We start from the raw sequence: 17,646 nt of genomic DNA, 5'->3' as shown, positions 1-17,646 counted from the left end.
GGAACATTTAACATGCCACACCAGCATGGAGTACGGGATACCACTTAAGGAGTTTTTAGACATCGTAAGGAAAAAGAAGGAAGCTCAACTGCATCGCAATGAAGTAAGACACATCTTCACGGCTTTTGACAGGCACTATCGTGGATATTTAACTCTGGAAGATTTCAAGAAAGCATTTAAGCAGGTGGCTCCCAAGTTATCAGAAAGGATTATCCTCGAGGCATTCAGGGAAGTAGATCAAGACTCAGATGGTCATGTCAGCTTTAAAGACTTCGAATATGCCATGAACTCTGGACAAAAGCAAGCGTAATTATGGTGTGCTGCTTGTATGCAACTTCTGCGGAGACCAGAAGAGATGGTGATGTAAAGAGATGTCAGATTCCACCCTAGCGATGGTGTCATACTGCATACCTTCCATTAAACTCTGTATATGGTCAAAAAAAAAAATTCCCATTATTTTTTTAGAGGTGCAATGCAAAAAGTGGCTAATAAAATAAAAACAGGCATAACCAATTATTTCCCACCTATAATCGCCCCTCATTCTACCATATGAGCATACTGGAAAAATTCTGAAGCCACTGACAGTGTTTCTCTTGATAAGAAAAGGAAACACCTTTTAAACTTATTCCTAAAAATGTTTACTGTCAATGTATTGAAAAAAAACCTTATACCCAGAAACCATTTCTAATGCACCATATGTGTAGAACTATACACAGGGCACACCTTCTTCTTTGCTTTGAAAAATATAAAGTCAGTGCTGCTATAACTGTATGATTATCAATAATAAAATGAGTATAAGACATAGAAAAGTAAAAAAAGAAAAGAAAATGAAAGAACCACATAGCTAAAACCACTAAACAGAATGAATTTAGCTAATTAATTTTACTACTATTCACTGAGTATCTGGTTTGTGCCAGGCACTGTCTTGGCTGATACAGAAACCACAAGTGGGCAGGCGTGCAGGGATTTTACCTTATGATCAATCAGGAGGGTAGGGGTGCCCCTGCCTACTTTGGCCAGTGTTTGGCTTTGTGTCTAGGACCTTTCTGCCACGTTAATAATAATGAATTTATTTTACATGCTAATAATAGTAACACATAGCATGCTTCATCACTCCCAAGACATCTTTTTTTTTTTCCCACATTTTAGCATCTCTGATTTGGGATATGTCTTACAGTCACTAATAAGAGGATCTCATGTCACTTTTTCATTTTCTTTTTCAGTGTTTGCCTGAAATAAGAATGTATGTTATAAGCAAGGATGTCTGAGGCTTGCTGCTTTACCAGGTTGTGATGAGGCCAGTAGGGGAATTGCGGGTGATGCACAGGTCTAGGTGTTTCATGGCTTCGGAGAGGAGAATGAGGCTGTCTCTTTGGAGAGCAGAGCTGTGTGAGTGAGGACAGACCCTGTGTATATCTGGGGTTCCCTCCAGCAAGAAGGACTGGCCAGAGTGAGGCTGCAGAGCGGGACGGCGTGGGTGGGTCTGCTGAACGTCTGAAGGACCAGGGTGAGCTCTGGGACGGAGTCTTGGGGGATGAGCTCCACTGAGTCAGGCGGGAGCGAGGTCAGGAAGGCTACAGAGGGGAGCTAAGACATTTAAGGAACCAAGTGTCCAGGGAACGAATAGAAGATGAGAGCACATTTGTCTGCAAGACGTTAAGTTAGTTATTTTATTTGGTAGCCAGATTAAGGGCACCTGACCAAGGGTGAAGGGGATACAGGTAGCAAAGCTCAGTGTGTGTGCTCAGTGACATAGTCGTGACCTTTGCGACCCCACAGACCATAGCCTGCCAGGATCCTCTGTCCGTGGGATTCTCCAGGCAAGAACACTGCAGTGGGTTGCCATTTCCTTCTCCAGGGGATCCTGCATTGGAAGGCGGGTTCTTTATCACTCCGCCACCTGTGAAGCACCCCACCACCCCAGAAAAGCTCAGTGACCAAATCAATTATATGGAAAATGTATATGGATGAAAGCTGTTGTTTTCCTCATTATTTTAGGCTTAGAGAAATGATATAATCCCAACTATAAATGTTCACCACTCAGAAAGACACATTTGTACTTCATATTCAAGGAAGAAAAAAAATGTTGAGATGTCTAAGCCACAATGCAGTGAAATTGCAATTCAGATGTCAGGGAATACTGTTTTCTTTAATATAGGCTTATTTGGAGTAAGCAATATTGAAATAACTAGATCTCTTTCTAAACACTTTAAAGAAATTGAACAGAACAATCATCAACTCATCTTGATATTTAATTTTGCCATTAAGTATATGAACTTCTACAAGTAATTAGATGAATTTTGCATTAGGGATTATATCGACCTGAAAATGAAATGAAGCCTTTAAAAAACCCTGTTTAATCATGCCCTATAGATGTAACATTCTAAAAATATATTGCTCATGAACTGGAAAGGCTCTGAGGAATATTTCCTATCATGATTTTGTCTTAAAATTTACCACTAAAACCCTCAAAGGCATTCTTAAATATTTCTAAGGAAACTCCACAAACATCTGCATGCCCTTCAGGCTTCAGATCCTGACATCAGTGTTCTCCTAGGGCCTCAGGTTCCTTGGTTCATGGAAAACACTCGATGTTCTGCTACCTGAAGGGCAGTAATTTAGATCTCCAGGGGGAATGTTTTCCCAGGGAATACTTATATCTCCAGGAGGAATATTTTCCCAGGGAACATGTTGATCTCCAGGGGGAATGTTTTCTTAGGGAATACTTAAATCTCCAGGGGGAATGTTTAGCCAGGGAATATATAGATCTCCAGGGGAACACACAGGGAGTGTTCATAGTTGATGTAACCAGAAAAGAGAGGGTGAAGAAATTCTCAGTCCAAGAGGGACCAACTGAGCAACACTAGGAGCCCCCTCTCTCTCTTTTCCTGGGGAATTGGACCATGAAGAATTTGCACTCCTCTTTTTGAGTGGAAGAATTAAAAGCCAGTGCAAACTTGGATTTTGCTTCAGATCAGAGGAAAAGAAAAGCAGGGAGGCAGACACTGTGTCATTGCTACTGAAACAAGAAAACCTTAAAAGCACTGATGCTACATGCCTGGGTGGAAGGTTGGCAGAGGAAGAGGATGCCGTCAGCGTGGGATCAGGGCGCCCATGCTTAGCTTTGTAAGACAGTAATTAGCTGCTCAACTGGAGTTCCCATGGAGGACGCAGGGGACTGGAGCTAATTATGTAAGAGAAAGATCTGGAGAAATGAAGCCAGGAGGAAACCACCCACACCACATGCCACCACTACAAACAGAAAAGAAAATCTTCAATTTGGAACAAAGAGAAAATTAAGGAAACATGTTGTTTACTTAATTCCCGACTTGAAAAGCAGAAGCAATTCTCGTGGGAAATGGTGGCAGGAAAAATGTTGTACAATAGAAGGCCCTATGGAGGAAACCAAAATAAAGCTAAAAGGAGGGAAAACAGAAAAACAATGAGGAAGAATTTCGAAGAAATAGAAAAGCAACTGCATCATTATATCAAAAGTCATCAAATTAAGTTTCTTAATTTCTTTTATTGTCTCTTTAAAGTTATATCATATTTTATCAAAATGACTCCTAACCTTCTAAACTACAAATAAAATGTATTTTTTAGATTACTATTTAAAAAAAAAATTACTACTGTAGCATTTTTAAATAAACCTAACTTTTTAGTCATTGTTTTCTCACATCTTAAAATAAATCTTAGCAGCCATATGCTTTTGGAAGAGGCTGACAACTATCCCTTCTTTACCAATAATGTATATTCGTCAATGATTAACTTGATATGCTCTGTGTGTATGTATGTATTTAGTCGTTATACTGAGAAAGAAATCAAAGCAGATTTATTTCACATAAGCAGTGTAGAATACTCATAGAATTCCATTTTGAAATGATTACTAACCTCCAATAAAAAAGAAGTAGTGATGGTCTTTCTAAAGATTTCCATTCATGTATCTGTGCCAAAGAACCCAGCAACAACTCTCTACAAAAGTGAATTCCAGTGCTGTAGATATGTTTTCATTTTCTGACAGTTCTTAAGAATCAACTCTTAACTAGTTTGTGCTTATAACCATCTATATTCAATTTGCACACATTCTCCACCCCAAATAGTATATTTAAAATTTCTCTGGAGAAGAGTTCCATTTTTTCACAGTCATAGTCAGCCTTCTCCCTGTGTCTCTTCACTGCCACAATATCTATAATAAAAAGGAATAAAAGCACCACCAAGCAATCTAATAAGTCAGCTTTCTGGTGATTTATTGATTGGTAGCTACCAGTTGGATGCTGAAACTCTTTTTTAAGCCATGTGGACCTGATACAACTTTTAGAATAGGCAACTGTAAGAATTAAACAGAAAAAGGAATTCATCTAAAGAGTTTTGACATAATCACATTAAAGTATCTGGTAGCATGAAGCATCTATTTACATATGAGAAATGATCACATAACAATGTGCATTACAATAGCTAACAGCTCCAAAACAGCAGTGGGTATTTTATCTCTCTCTGTAGGCTCACTTAGCACCAAGCTGCTGGGAAAAGCCAGTTATATGCTACGAAAAATTATTTTTCCAATATTATAGATAAACAGGAAGAAACTCTGGAAAAGTCATTGAACATGTTATCATTGTGCACAGAGGAAAAGTAAAGTGAGAGATGCAGTGTGCTTTATCTTAATTTCAGCGGCCTCTGGGTATCATTCCACCTGAAACACAAAGGGAGAAACCCAGTAAGCAAGTCTGGACAGTAGTTTCGTGATGGGAATGAAGTAAGTCAAATAAACATAGGAGAAAGTTCATGTAAAATGCAATTTAACCCTCCTGCTTCCCAGGTGGCTCTAGTGGTAAAGAACATGCCTGCCAATGCAGGTGATGCAAGAGACTCATGTTTGACCCCTGGGTGGGGAAGATCCCCTGGAGAAGGAAATGACAACCCACTCCAGTGTTCTTGCACGGAGAATCCCACGGACAGAGGAGCCTGGCAGGCTACCGTCCATGGGGTCGCACAGAGTCAGATACAACTGAAACGACTGAGCTCACACAGACACTGTGGAGGGAGACCTGCCCCACTTAAAATAGACATGAGATTGGAGTGGGGCAGAGAGGAGGTAAGAGGAATACAGGTCAAATAAGATCTTTAAAAAGGGCTTCCCTAGTGGCACAGTGGTAGAGAGTCTGCCTGCCAATGCAGGAGATTCAAGAGATGTGGTTCCGATCCTTGGGTTAGGAAGATCCCCTGGAGGAGGCAATGGCAACCCACTCCAGTATTACTGCCTAAAAACTTTCATGGGCAGAGGAACTTGGGGACTCTAGCCCATGGGACTGCAAAGAGTCAGACAGGACTAAGCAGCTGAGCCAGTATTCTTGTCTGGGAAATTCCATGGAGAGGAGCCTGGTGGGTTGCAGTCAATGGGATGGCAGAGTTGGACATGACAGAGCACACACAAGCTCTTTAAAACTCAGAGTGTTAGCCTGACTTCCAGATAAAGGCAGATGTGATTCGCTGATAAAATTACCGGACACATAGAGGACTAGAGGGTTTCCCTGGTGGTCCAGTGGCTGAGACTTCACACTCCCAATGCAGGGGGCCTCGGTTCGATCCCTGGTCAAGGAACTAGATCCCACATGCTACAACTAAGGTTCAAAGGCCTCAACTAAAAGATCCTGCGTGCTGCAACTAAGACCTGCCACCGCCAAATAAATAAATAAATGAAAAGAAAAAAGTAACTGACCAGCGGGAGCATGGAGTGGCAAATCCTGTGTCTCCACGGTTACTGCTTTTCTGTAGGACAGAGAATGGTCATCAGGATTCCACTGAGTTAGCAGCAGCCCAGATATTACATCTGTCAATAAATATGGAAACTGAGGGTACTGATTTTTACCTGTTATAGCAAACTGTAGGATTATGAAACGCCTAGAACCCCTCTGTTCCGTGAAGAAGGAGCTCCTTTCAACACCACTCCAGCACATTTATCAGTTCTAACCTAGATCATCAAGTCCAAAAGCCTCAAAACTACTTCCCAGGACCCGTCAACAGCAGCTTGAGAGTTAAGAGTTCCAGTAGTGCAGCCAGAAAATATTGAATTCAAGCCTTATCTTCAACATTTATGACCGAGACGGTTCAGTGTTTGCAGTGTTATGTAATTTTCTTCAAGTTTCAGTTCTTTTATCTGTAAAATGAGACAAATGGTAGAATCTATCACATGTATTTGCAAAAGCATTGGGAATTGTTACAAAGATGACAGAAACTGCATAAACAGTATCCCCATGATAAATATTAAGTAGTTAGTATATACTAGCCATTGTGCTCAGCATTCAAAAGTAATATGCAAAAAGCAGACATATCCTCTTGTCTCACGGTGGTTACAAACTAGTTTGAAATTTGTATAGCATGTGTTAAGTAATTTATATGGTTCTCGGCACATGGTAGGCAGCTACTAAATATTATTTGTTGTTATTAACACTAGTAATAGTAATGTTATAACATCAGCCTTATAGCAGATATTTCTAAATCTCCATGGAAGATGTATCATGGACGAAATATAAGAAATATGTGTGTGTGTGTATATTCTTTACCATCTGTATGCATATATGTATGCATAGATATTTTGTTTATGTGTATATATATTTGGGCTTCCCCAGTGGCTCAGCGGTAAAGAATCTGTCTGTAATGCAGGACCTGGAGGATATGTGGGTTTGATCCCTGGGTGAGGAAGATCCCCTGGAGAAGGGAATGGTTACCCACTCCAGTATTCTTGCCTGGAGAATCCCATGGACAGAGGAGCCTGGAGGGTACAGTCCATAACATCACAAAAAGTCAGACACGACTGAAGTTACTTAGTGTGCACATAGCACATATATATTTAATAATTAGATTTTATATCAGAATTTCCCTTTATAATTCAAGTTTAAATATATATGTATGCATACACACAGATATCAACTGGATACAAATACAGACAAATAGTGTCCAGCAGCCCTGGAGTAGTTCAGTGCACAGCCTATGAGACCCGACACAGCAGCTCTGGCTGTGAGCGTGGAGATTTTGGGACAGTGGACCTGGGGGAGCTTTTGGTAACTGATAGTTAAGATAAAAATTATAAACCAGCAAGGGCTGGAGTTTAGAAGCAAAGTTCCTCTGGCTGTTGTCCCATTTGAAAGAATGAATGTTGTAAAGAGGCAAAAAGTGTAAAAACAGGTACAAAGGTTTTTATTAGACACACAACACAACTAGTGAGAGAGCACACAGAGATGCTGTGCAGTTAAGACAGAAGCAAGGCAGAGACACACACCCGAGAGAAAGGGTGCGGGCGTCCCCCCAGCGAGGAGGAGCCCCGGAAAGAGGTGATCCAGATCGCTGGTGTAGGGCGGTTCTTCAGGTTTTCTCTGGCCAATCATCTCGCTTCGCCTGGCCCTGAGTCTGTATTTGGTTTATCTCAGGGTCCTCCCCTGTGTGGGTATATCTCTTAGCCAAGATAGCATCCAGAGCCAGGGTCTCTAGGAAGAAGAACGTACTGTGGTCTGGCAGCCCCTCCCTTCCCTTTCTTCTGAGCAGCCTCTCGGCACTTGCATAGTCAGGAGGGTTTCCTTGACCTGGAGAATGAGAAATGCATGGTCTCTTTACCTCCTATCCAAACAGGACTCAATTCCTCCTGGCTTTTGCCCTTATCCTAATCTTGGAGTGTCCACAGGGCCCAGATTCCAGCTGCTCAGCCTGGGGTCTCATCCCCACGTGGTGTTAGTATTTACATTCCCACAAGCGATTCATGAGGGTTTCAGTGGTTTTTTGTTGTTGTTGTTTTCCTTCTTGTCAATGTTGATGTGGTCAGTCTTTTATTGTTTAGCCTTTCTGCTGAGTCTGTATGAAAACATATTCTTCCTCACCATTTGAAGCTGGGACAAACCTAGGCAGTGTATTAGCAAGCAGAGACATCATTTTGCCGACAAAGGTCCGTCTAGTCAAAGCTATGGTTTTTCCAGTAGTCATGTACAGATGTGAGAGGTATACCATAAAGAAGGCTGAGTGCTGAGGAATTGATGCTTTTGAATTTTGGAGTTGGAGAAGACTCTTGAGAGTCCCTTGGACAGCAAGGGGATCAAACCAGTCAATCCTAAATCAGTCCTGAATATTCTTTGGAAGGACTGATGCTGAAGCTGTGATCCTTTGGCCACCTGATGTGAAAAGGCAACTCATTGGAAAAGACCCTGATGCTGGGAAAGATTGACTGCAGGAGGAGAAGGGGACAACAGAGGATGAGATGGTTGGATGGCATCACCGACTCAAGGAACATGAGTTTGAATAAGCTCTGGGAGATGGTGAAGGACAGGGAGGCCTGGCAGGCTGCAGTCCGTGGGGTCACAGAGTCAGACACAACTGAGGAACTGAACAACAAAAACTTCCTTTGGGAACCTCTTCTCTGTATACACATTTTGGAGGGATGTTTCAGATTTTTTGCATTGTTTGCTTTCTGAAGTCCAGCTTGTCAGGATCTTTGCTGCAGTCTGGACATTCGCAGGAGCTCCAAGAGCTGTGCTTCCCAATGCTTCTCTGGGAGGCTCCTCCCCGTGCAAATTCCATCGGAAAGTGGTTCTGACTGCAGCGCTGTTTCTTTGTTCCCCTTGAATGCTGATTAAAGATTCAGTGTACGTAGCATGAACGTTGCTTTTTAAGCCCCCAACAGTCTAGCAGAAATTGTTTGGGACTTTTAAAACATATGTAATATTTTACACTTACTGTTAAATGTCAGGCACAGGGAGAATAATACCTATTTTCTCATGGAGTTCAAGGGTAGGAAATGGTTGAGGCCGTTACCAGATGGTGCAATTTGAAAAAGAGGCTAGATTCTTGACTGAATTAACTTTAATTTCACTTCAAGGTGTTAAAACCCTTTTACCTTTTTACTTCAGCTCCCTCCAAGGGCACTCGCCAGCCCTGGGGTTTGCCAGCTCAGCTCATCTGCAGATGATAACATCATACCCTGATAGCAGTTGATTTGACATGCAAACACCTCCTCTGTTTGAGGCAATTGGTGTCTTGGAGAGAGTTTTGAAAAAGCTCTTGTTCTATTTCTGAATTTGATTAAAATAGCTTATTAGTCGGTTGAGTAAATTAAATACTTGCCTTTACATTTCCATGGAATTTGGAGAAAACCCAATAAAAGAGATCAATGTAGTTCACAGAAGTTTTATGACCACCACTATTTTGCAGGACCTGTTATGAATATTAGATTTGCAGAGTCTGGCCTCATAATTCCATATCTAATGGATCTGAAACATGAATGTCTTCTCATAAATAGTATTGATGGAAGAAGGCTCCCATGGAGTATAAAATAATCTCCATATTCAAGAGTCAATTAGTACTAAGTAGTTTCTTTTCCTTTCATTTTTTTTATTAAACATTTCCACCCCTTGACTACAGAAGTCTTCCTGTTAAATCTTTCAAAAGTATATCTGCAGGAATTTTTGAATAGTTCAATATTATTCACAACACTTAATTTTTATGATTGCTTCTAATTATTACTAAATGGAGGACGGTTACTTTGACTTTTAATAAAGGGAGACTTTCTGTCTTCATTTTCAAGTCCTCAACCTGTGCTTCCATCCAGTTTCATCTGTGACATTTTATGATTTGGAATGAAGTAGAGGGGCCTGGAAAATCCCATGGACAGAGAAGCCTGGTAGGTTGCAGTCCATGGGGTCACTGGGAGTCGGACACAACTGAGCGACTTCACTTTCACTTTTCACTTTCATGCATTGGAGAAGGAAATGGCAACCCACTCCAGTACTCTTGCCTGGAAAATCCCATGGACGGAGGAGCCTGGTAGGCTGCAGTCCATGGGGTTGCTAAGAGTTGGACATGACTGAGCGACTTCAATTTCACTTTTCACTTTCATTCACTGGAGAAGGAAATGGCAACCCACTCCAGTGTTCTTGCCTGGAGAATCCTAGGGATGGGGGAGCCTGGTGGACTGCCGTCTCTGGGGTCACACAGAGTCCCACACGACTGAAGCGACTTAGCAGCAGCAGCAGCAGCAGAGGGGCCTTATATTTTCAAAGCACAATAAAGACCAAGCGCGTTTTATGTCCAGCAGTGTTTTCAGAGGTAACGTAACCGAGCACAGAGCAGTAACACAGCTTTGTACCAACTACCAAGGGTCAGGCCCCGTTTACGTGACCTGCACAGCTGAGTGCAGGCAGCTGAGTTAGCAGTGTCTACTGTGTAAAAAGGAATGTAAGTGGACTTCCATGGCAGCCCAGTGGGTAGGACTCCACGCTTCCACTGCAGATGCACCTGTTGACAAGTTCAATCCCGATTGCCAAAGGGCACAGCACCTCCCCGCTCCAAAAAATGTAAGTTTATACACTTTTTTTTTTTAAAGCTGATTAGAGTGTCTCACCTTGAGACAGACAGAAGGAAAAAAAAACCAACATAGCTTTGCCTTGTGTGTCTGTCTATTGTTTAATAAGAAGGCACTTCAAGTGATGTAAAAGGAGATGTAGGAATTGCCTGGGAGAGTCCACATGGACTCTAGCCAGATTAACTTTCCATTGATTGACTGGAAAAGTGACCATTCTTGTTTTTAAAAAAAAAAAAAAGAGCAATCAAGAGATGTTCTCAAATGTTTGGGAGTTTCCTCTTATCCCTGTGATTTTAATCTGCATAACAGAATAGCTTCTCATATTAAAAAAGATATTAATGCATACCTGTGGAATCTGGAAAAATGGTACAGAGGAAACTTTTTACAGGGCAGCAATAGAGAAGCAGTCATAGAGAATGGATGTGCGGACTTGGGGTTGGGGGAGGTGGGGATGAATTGGAAACTTGTGATGTACATATATACACTTACTGTTGATCAGTTGCTAAGTCATGTCCGACTCTTTGTTACTCTATGGACTGCAGCACACCATGCTTCCCTCTCCATCACCATCTCCTAGAGCTTGTTCAGATTCATGTCCTTTAAGCCAGTGATTCCATCCAACCATCTCATCCTCTGTCATCCGCCTTCTCCTCCTGCCCTCAAATTTTCCCAGCATCAGGGTCTTTCCAATGAGTTGGCTCTTTGCATCAGGTGGCCAAAGTATTGGAACTTCAGCTTTAGCATCAGTCCTTCCAATGAATATTTAGGATTGATTTCCTTTAAGATTGACTGGTTTGGTTTCCCTGCTGTCCAAGGAATTCAAGTGTCTTCTCCAGCATCACAGTTCTAAAGCATCAATTTATCAGTGTTCAGCCTTCTTTATGGTCCAGTTCTTACATCCATACATGACTGTGGGAAAAACCATAGCTTTGACTAGATGGACCTTTGTTGGCAAAGTGTCTCTGCTTTTTAATACACTACCTTGGTTTATCATAGCTTTTCTTCCAAGGAGTAAGCATCTTTAAATTTCGTGGCTTCAGTCACCATCTGCAGTGATTTTTGAGCCCAAGAAAATAAACTTTGTCACTGTTTCCACGGTTTCCCCATCTATTTCCCATGAAGTGATGGGACCGGATGCCATGATCTTTGTTTTTTGAATGTTGAGTTTTAAGCTAATTTTCCACTCTCTTCTTTTACCCTCATCAAGAGGCTCTTTAGTTCTTCTTCAATTTCTGCTGTTAGAGTGGTGTCATCTGCCTATCTGAGGCTATTGATATTTCTCCCAGCAATCTTGATTCCAGCTTGTGCTTCATCCAGCCCAGCATTTCACATGATGTACTCTGCATATAAGCTAAATAAGCAGGGAGATAATATACAGCCTTGACATACTCCTTTCCAAATTTTGATCCAGTCCATTTTTCCTGCTTCTTGATCTGCATACAGGTTTCTCAGAAGGTGGGTAAGGTGGTCTGGTATTCCTATCCCTAAGAATGTTCCACTGTTTGTTATGATCCACACAGCCAAAGGCTTTAGTGTAGTCAACGAAGTAGAAGTAGATTTTTTTTTTTTTAATTCCCTTGCTTTTTCAATAATCCAACGGACATTGGGAATTTGATCTCTGGTTCCTCTGCCTTTTCTAAATCCAGTTTGTACATCTGGAATTTCTTGGTTCACATACTACTGAAGCCTAGCTTGAAGGATTTTGAGCATTTTGCCTTGCTAGCATGTGAAATGAGTACAATTGTATGGTAGTTTGAAAATTCTTTGGCATTGCCCTTCTTTGAGATTGGAATGAAAACTGATCTTTTCCAGGCCTGTGGCCACCGCTGCATTTTCCAAATTTGTGGCATATTGAGTGCAGCACTTTCACAGCATCATCTTTTAAGATTTGAAATAGCTCAACTGGAATTCCATCACCTCCACTAGTTTTGTTCATAGGAATGCTTCCTAATGCCCACTTGACTTCACACTCCAGGATGTCTGGCTCTAGGTGAGTGCCATCATAGTTATCCTGGTCATTAAGATCATTTGTAGAATAGAGAGCTGGTGGAAAGCTTCTGTACAGTACAGGGAGCTCAGCTCAGTGCTCTGTGTTGACCAAGAAGGGAGGGATGGGTTGGGGGATGGGAGGAGAAACTCCAGAGGGAGGGGATATATGTATACATATAGCTGATTCACTTTGTTTTATAGCAGAAACTAACATAACATTGTAGAACAACTATACCCCAATTTAAAAAAATGATGTTGAAGGAATCATTTAAGTGTTGTGACTTATGGGATGGAATTCTTGGGAGCAGTGTGGACCTCACAGAGAATAAAATTCTGGGCACAGTAGGGGCATCAATTTTCTAGAAGCAGCAAATGCCATGCCCTGACATTTGCTCTTATTTAATGGAAACTGTTGGGTCTTCCCAAGTGGTGAAATGATAAAGAAACTGCCTGCCAATGCAGGAGATAAAGGAGATGCAAGTTTAATCCCTGGGCTGGGAAGATCCCCTGGAGTAGGAAATTGTAACTCACTCCAGTGTTCTTGCCAGGAGAATCTCATGGACAGAGGAGCCTGGCAGGCTACAGTCCTTGGGGTCACAGAGTCATACGTGACTGGGCATGCATACACAGTGGAAACTGTGAGAGTCAGGAAAATATAAATTTAGAAAATGTTGGCAATTATTTAAATTTAACTACATGCTTTGGTTCTTTATTTTTCCCCCAAATTATTAAAGGTATTTTCATAGCAGTTCCAGTTGACTATTTCTTATCCTATAGAGTTCCAAGTGTGAGATTCATAGTGACTCGGTTTTACTTGAGATAAAATTCCTTTTGTTCTAAGAGCCCAGCACAATGTATGTTCCATTAGTCAGCCCTGTTTGTCTCTAGATACAAATCTTCTGGGTTTTCTTGGGCCACTTCAGTATTAATAGGTGATGGTGATTCAGACTCATTGTCACAAGTGCACAGATGCAAGTCTTACCTGGGCTACATGTGCATCTTCTAGACAGAAAGAGAGCCACTGAGTGCAGTTTCTCTTCAGTGTCGTGAGAGCAGAAGCAACAGAGGAGTGGAAGCTTGCCGCTCCCCTGTAGGACAGGACACTGTCCACACTTAACAGTAAGCACCACCAAAGTCTTCTCAGCTCAGGCAGTTCTACTCTTGTGACTGTCAGGGCAGCGCAATTATTAGCTAAAGTCCACACTTCATTTATCAGCGTCCCAGGTGGCTCAGTGGTAAAGAACCTGCCTGCCAATAAAGGAAAGGCAGGAGATGTGAGTTCGATCCTTGAGTCAGGAAGATGCCCTGGAGGAGGAAATGGCAACCTACTTCAGTACTTTTGCCTGGAAAATTCCATGGACACAGAAGCCTGCTGGGCTACAATCCATGGGGTTGTAAACAGCTGGACATAACTGACCACACACTTAATGCTTAACACTTCAGGTTTCCCAAGTTTTTACCTGACATCCTCTTTCTGTTCCAGGATCTCATTCAAAACCCAGGGTTACGTTTACGCAACATGCCTCCTTGGACTGTGACCCCTGCTCAGACCTTCTTTGTTTCTGATGACCTTGCTGGTTTTGTGGTGCCCTGCTGGTCCCAGTGACCTGGGTGCACGTTTCTCTTGCTCTCATGCAGCAGAATCAGGAGAAGGCAGGATCCCGTGGTGGTGCTGACTGCCAAGCCAGCCCTCTGCGCTGAGACAGGCAGCACTGCTGGATCTCAACCGTCAGCTCAGAGTCAGCTTTGAAGTCTCAAATCAGGTTACTAGGTCGCCCAGGAGAGCGGAGGATTTGGCCATGTAAATGTAGCTCTCCCAGAGTTGCTGATCAGTATCTTGAATCATCATTTTCCCAACAAGTGTTCTCTGAGGCCCCTGTCTTAGCTTTCTGGACAACACCACAAAGACAGTTTTCACCTTCAATGACACATAGAAATGATTTGGGCAGTGCTGACCCTGAGTTTGGAGACTGATGCTTCCATAGCCTCTACGAGACAAGGGGAAGAGCTGGCACAGCTCCTGTCTGTGGTTACATGTCTCCTGGATTTCTAGGGTCCTGTAATTTGGGATGGGAGCACCAAGGGGAAAAAGCAAAACAGAGCAGCATCATTCTTGACTCAGCTTAGCTGTCAACAGCACCTTTGAGAGCATCTCATTTTTGTTTTAGTCAAATCACATTTTTGTGAAATGCAAGTACAGTATTTTATGCACACAACAGAATTTCCCCTGAACATCATAATTAAGCATGATTACACTTGATTTTAACAAGCATACGGCACTTTTAATAGCAATCTGCTACTTTCTGAGATTATGTTATTGATCGTGATGGAGAGGGATACTTGTGGGAAACTCCAGGTCATTCCAGGTGCCTGGTTATGTTGCGTCCACACAGATTCCTGAAACTCAGGGAGCGTATCCCTGCCCACCAGTGGGGAGAAGCCCACACCATCTGCAAAGGGCATGGTTGGTTGGTGGCCATTCACAGGCTGCAGTGTTGTTGTCTAAAGATGATGGAAGGAAGTCAGTTGTTTTAGAGAGATCTGGGTCAAATCCTCAGAAAAATGAGACTCCAATGCAACAGCAGGTACCATGTGGATGCTTGCACAAGAAAATCTATTTCAACCAACTCTTTCCTCAGCCAGAACAAGGAGCGTTTACTGATCTTGGACACACTTTCATCAGATTAGTAACACCCACCACACAATAGTGAAGTGGTAGCAATAGATTGTTGTTGTTATTGTTGTTTAGTCGCTAAGTCCTGTCTGACTCTTTGCCACCCCATGGACTCTAGCCCTCCAGGCTCCCTGGTCCCTGGGATTCTCCAGGCAAGAATACTGGAGTGGGTTGCCATTTCCTCCTCCAGGGCATCTTCCCAACCCAGGGAGCGAATCCATGTCTCCTACATTGGCAGGTGGATTCTTTACCACTGAGCCACCAGGGAAGCCCATAGCTATAGATTATCTATTATCTATTCTGGTTTTGTTTTCTTAAAACCCCCGATTCAGGTTAGAGATGACAGTTAAGAAGCAAATGAGAGAAAGAATAGGCTTACAAGCTCTGCAGAGCTGCTTTAGTCACGTGTCAAAGTGCAATCTGCTGTGTTATCCATACGTGTAGTCTATAAAAGGTTTGGTCTGAGCTTGTGAGAGGCTGTTTTTAGGGCTAAGAAGAAGTATCATATCCAACCCAAATTTTTATTTGGCAAAATATTATTTCATCAGATTACTACCATGAAAACATATTCAAACAAAATAGATGCACTTTATCAGTACAAAAAATGTTGCTTTCATTTTCCATCTATTATATATTTTTTAGCTTGCCAAGATCTCAGCCTAGGACAAGGGTTAAGACATGATTGGACTTCATTAAATTCTCCAGAGTATAGTAAAGGTCTTTTTATAAACACAGTTTTTACTTGTTCATAAAATACACCATTATCATTTAAATAAAATGTTTTGTCTTTTCAGGTTAAAAAAAAAATACAGTTTTTCTAGACCCATCTGTCCCACCTAGGATCATAGGTGAATCAGGAGTTAGACAAAAGTTTCATGAAAGGGTCAATGCATCAAACATGTGATGGTAGCAAACATAGGTTCTAAATGCATGCTGCTACTGCTAAGTCGCTTCAGTCGTGTCTGACTCTGTGTGACCCCATAGATGGCAGCCCACTAGGCTCCTGTGTCCCTGGGATTCTCCAGGCAAGAATACTGGAGTGGGTTGCCATTTCCTTCTCCAATGCATGAGAGTGAAAAGTGAAAGTGAAGTCACTCAGTCATGTCCGACTCTTAGCAACCCCATGGACTGCAGCCCACCAGGCTCCTTTGTCCATGGGATTTTCCAGGCAAGAGTACTGGAGTGGGTTGCCATTGCCTTCTCCATATATAAATAGAAAACTCTGTGGCATTCATTAAAACTCATCTTGAAGAGCATGTACTGTGTGTGGATCACTTGGCTAGGTACTGGGAATCTAAATGTCAATAAAATAGACCGTGTGAGAGTTTAAAGTAAGTCACAGAAGATAAATACAACTCCCAGAGAAGAGACAAGTGAGGGCAGAGCCTGTGATCAAGTCTAATCCCAGAGTAAGTGCAATGGAAATTAGAATATCAACAGTGGATTGAGTGGATCAGGCTAAAGACAAGAGGAAACGGAATGTTTAGAGCAGGCATGAGGCTGAAAGGATGGGGGTACTATCAGGGACTAGAGGAAGTTGCAGCCTGGGTTGTGATCACAGGAGGGAGAGTGTCGGCCGTGAAAGTTGACCCAGGGAGGCGGCAATGCTGGCTTTCTAAATCAGGCACAAGCCTTTGGGTTGAGATTGAAGGGGTTCACCAGGGGTATTTCATGACCTCTGGGGGTTAGAAAGATTATTTTGGCTTTGGCATCAAAAGTGGAAGAAGGAGGCACAATGTGGAGCAGAGAATAATCAAATGACAACAGTGATGACCAAAGACGGTTGACTATGAATGGGGAAACCCTGAACCCAGGAGGCAATGCACAATACGCTGGAAATCAGCTAAAACTACAGACACATTTGTGTGTGGTGTGTCTTGGTGTGTCTTTAGGAGGATGGTGACAATAACCATAAATGAACTGCATTAGTTCTTTGGGATTGTCCTAAAACAGTCTTTTTAGTAAAAATTATTAACCATGGGAGAGTCAAGATTGATAGGTTCATATTTTTGTTGCTAAGTTCTACATCAAATATTTCAGGATGTCATAAAAATATAAAACTGGAAAGGAATGCCAGCAATTATCTCATCCCACCCCCTTTTGTTTATTAATAAGATGAAATAATGTGATTTAAATTTTAGAGCTTATTGGTGCCAAAAATGAAGTGAGAATTTTCATCAGTAAAAACAGTATTCAAAAGTGGTTATAGTATTTCCTTTATTCCAAAACTGTGGAAGAATATACTTTTTAAATATTCATCTTGATCTTTGAGAAATATGAAGCAATGTGGGGAAATGTGGAAGGAAACAGCATTAGTGATATTTGTGAGAAATAAACTGAACTTTAGGAGTGCTTATTATAAATGTTTTGAGGATACTGTACTATTGATAATGACAATGAGAAAATTATGACCTTCTCCTAACTAACCATCTCAATATGAAATCACATCCCAAAGTGAATTCTTTCAAAGTTATGAAAATAGCAGGCTTCTGACTGAAGGTGGAGGAATAGTATTTCTCTGCTCATCATTTCCTCTCTGAACCTAAGTAGCAAGTAGAATAAGAAACATGCAGGAAAATGGGGAGTTATGTCATCTTTTATGGATCCAGAGGGTATCTATCACCGGAAAGAGCAGTGT

General features: G+C 41.9%; 1 protein-coding gene across 1 annotated transcript in view; it reads left to right on the top strand.

Annotated features, from left to right (window-relative positions):
- Positions 1-17,646, top strand: part of CSMD1 (CUB and Sushi multiple domains 1) — a 2,074,203-nt gene that overhangs the window by 1,638,607 nt on the left and 417,950 nt on the right. The window lies entirely within an intron of this gene.

This window comes from Bos grunniens, chromosome 27 (genome assembly GCF_055505025.1).
Source record: "Bos grunniens cultivar Pamir isolate PY7600 chromosome 27, Bosgru_T2T1.0, whole genome shotgun sequence".
In the NCBI taxonomy this organism is placed as follows: Eukaryota; Metazoa; Chordata; class Mammalia; order Artiodactyla; family Bovidae; genus Bos; species Bos grunniens.
The sequence above is the reverse complement of the archived record's forward strand: the minus strand, read 5'-3'. Positions and strand labels throughout refer to the sequence as shown.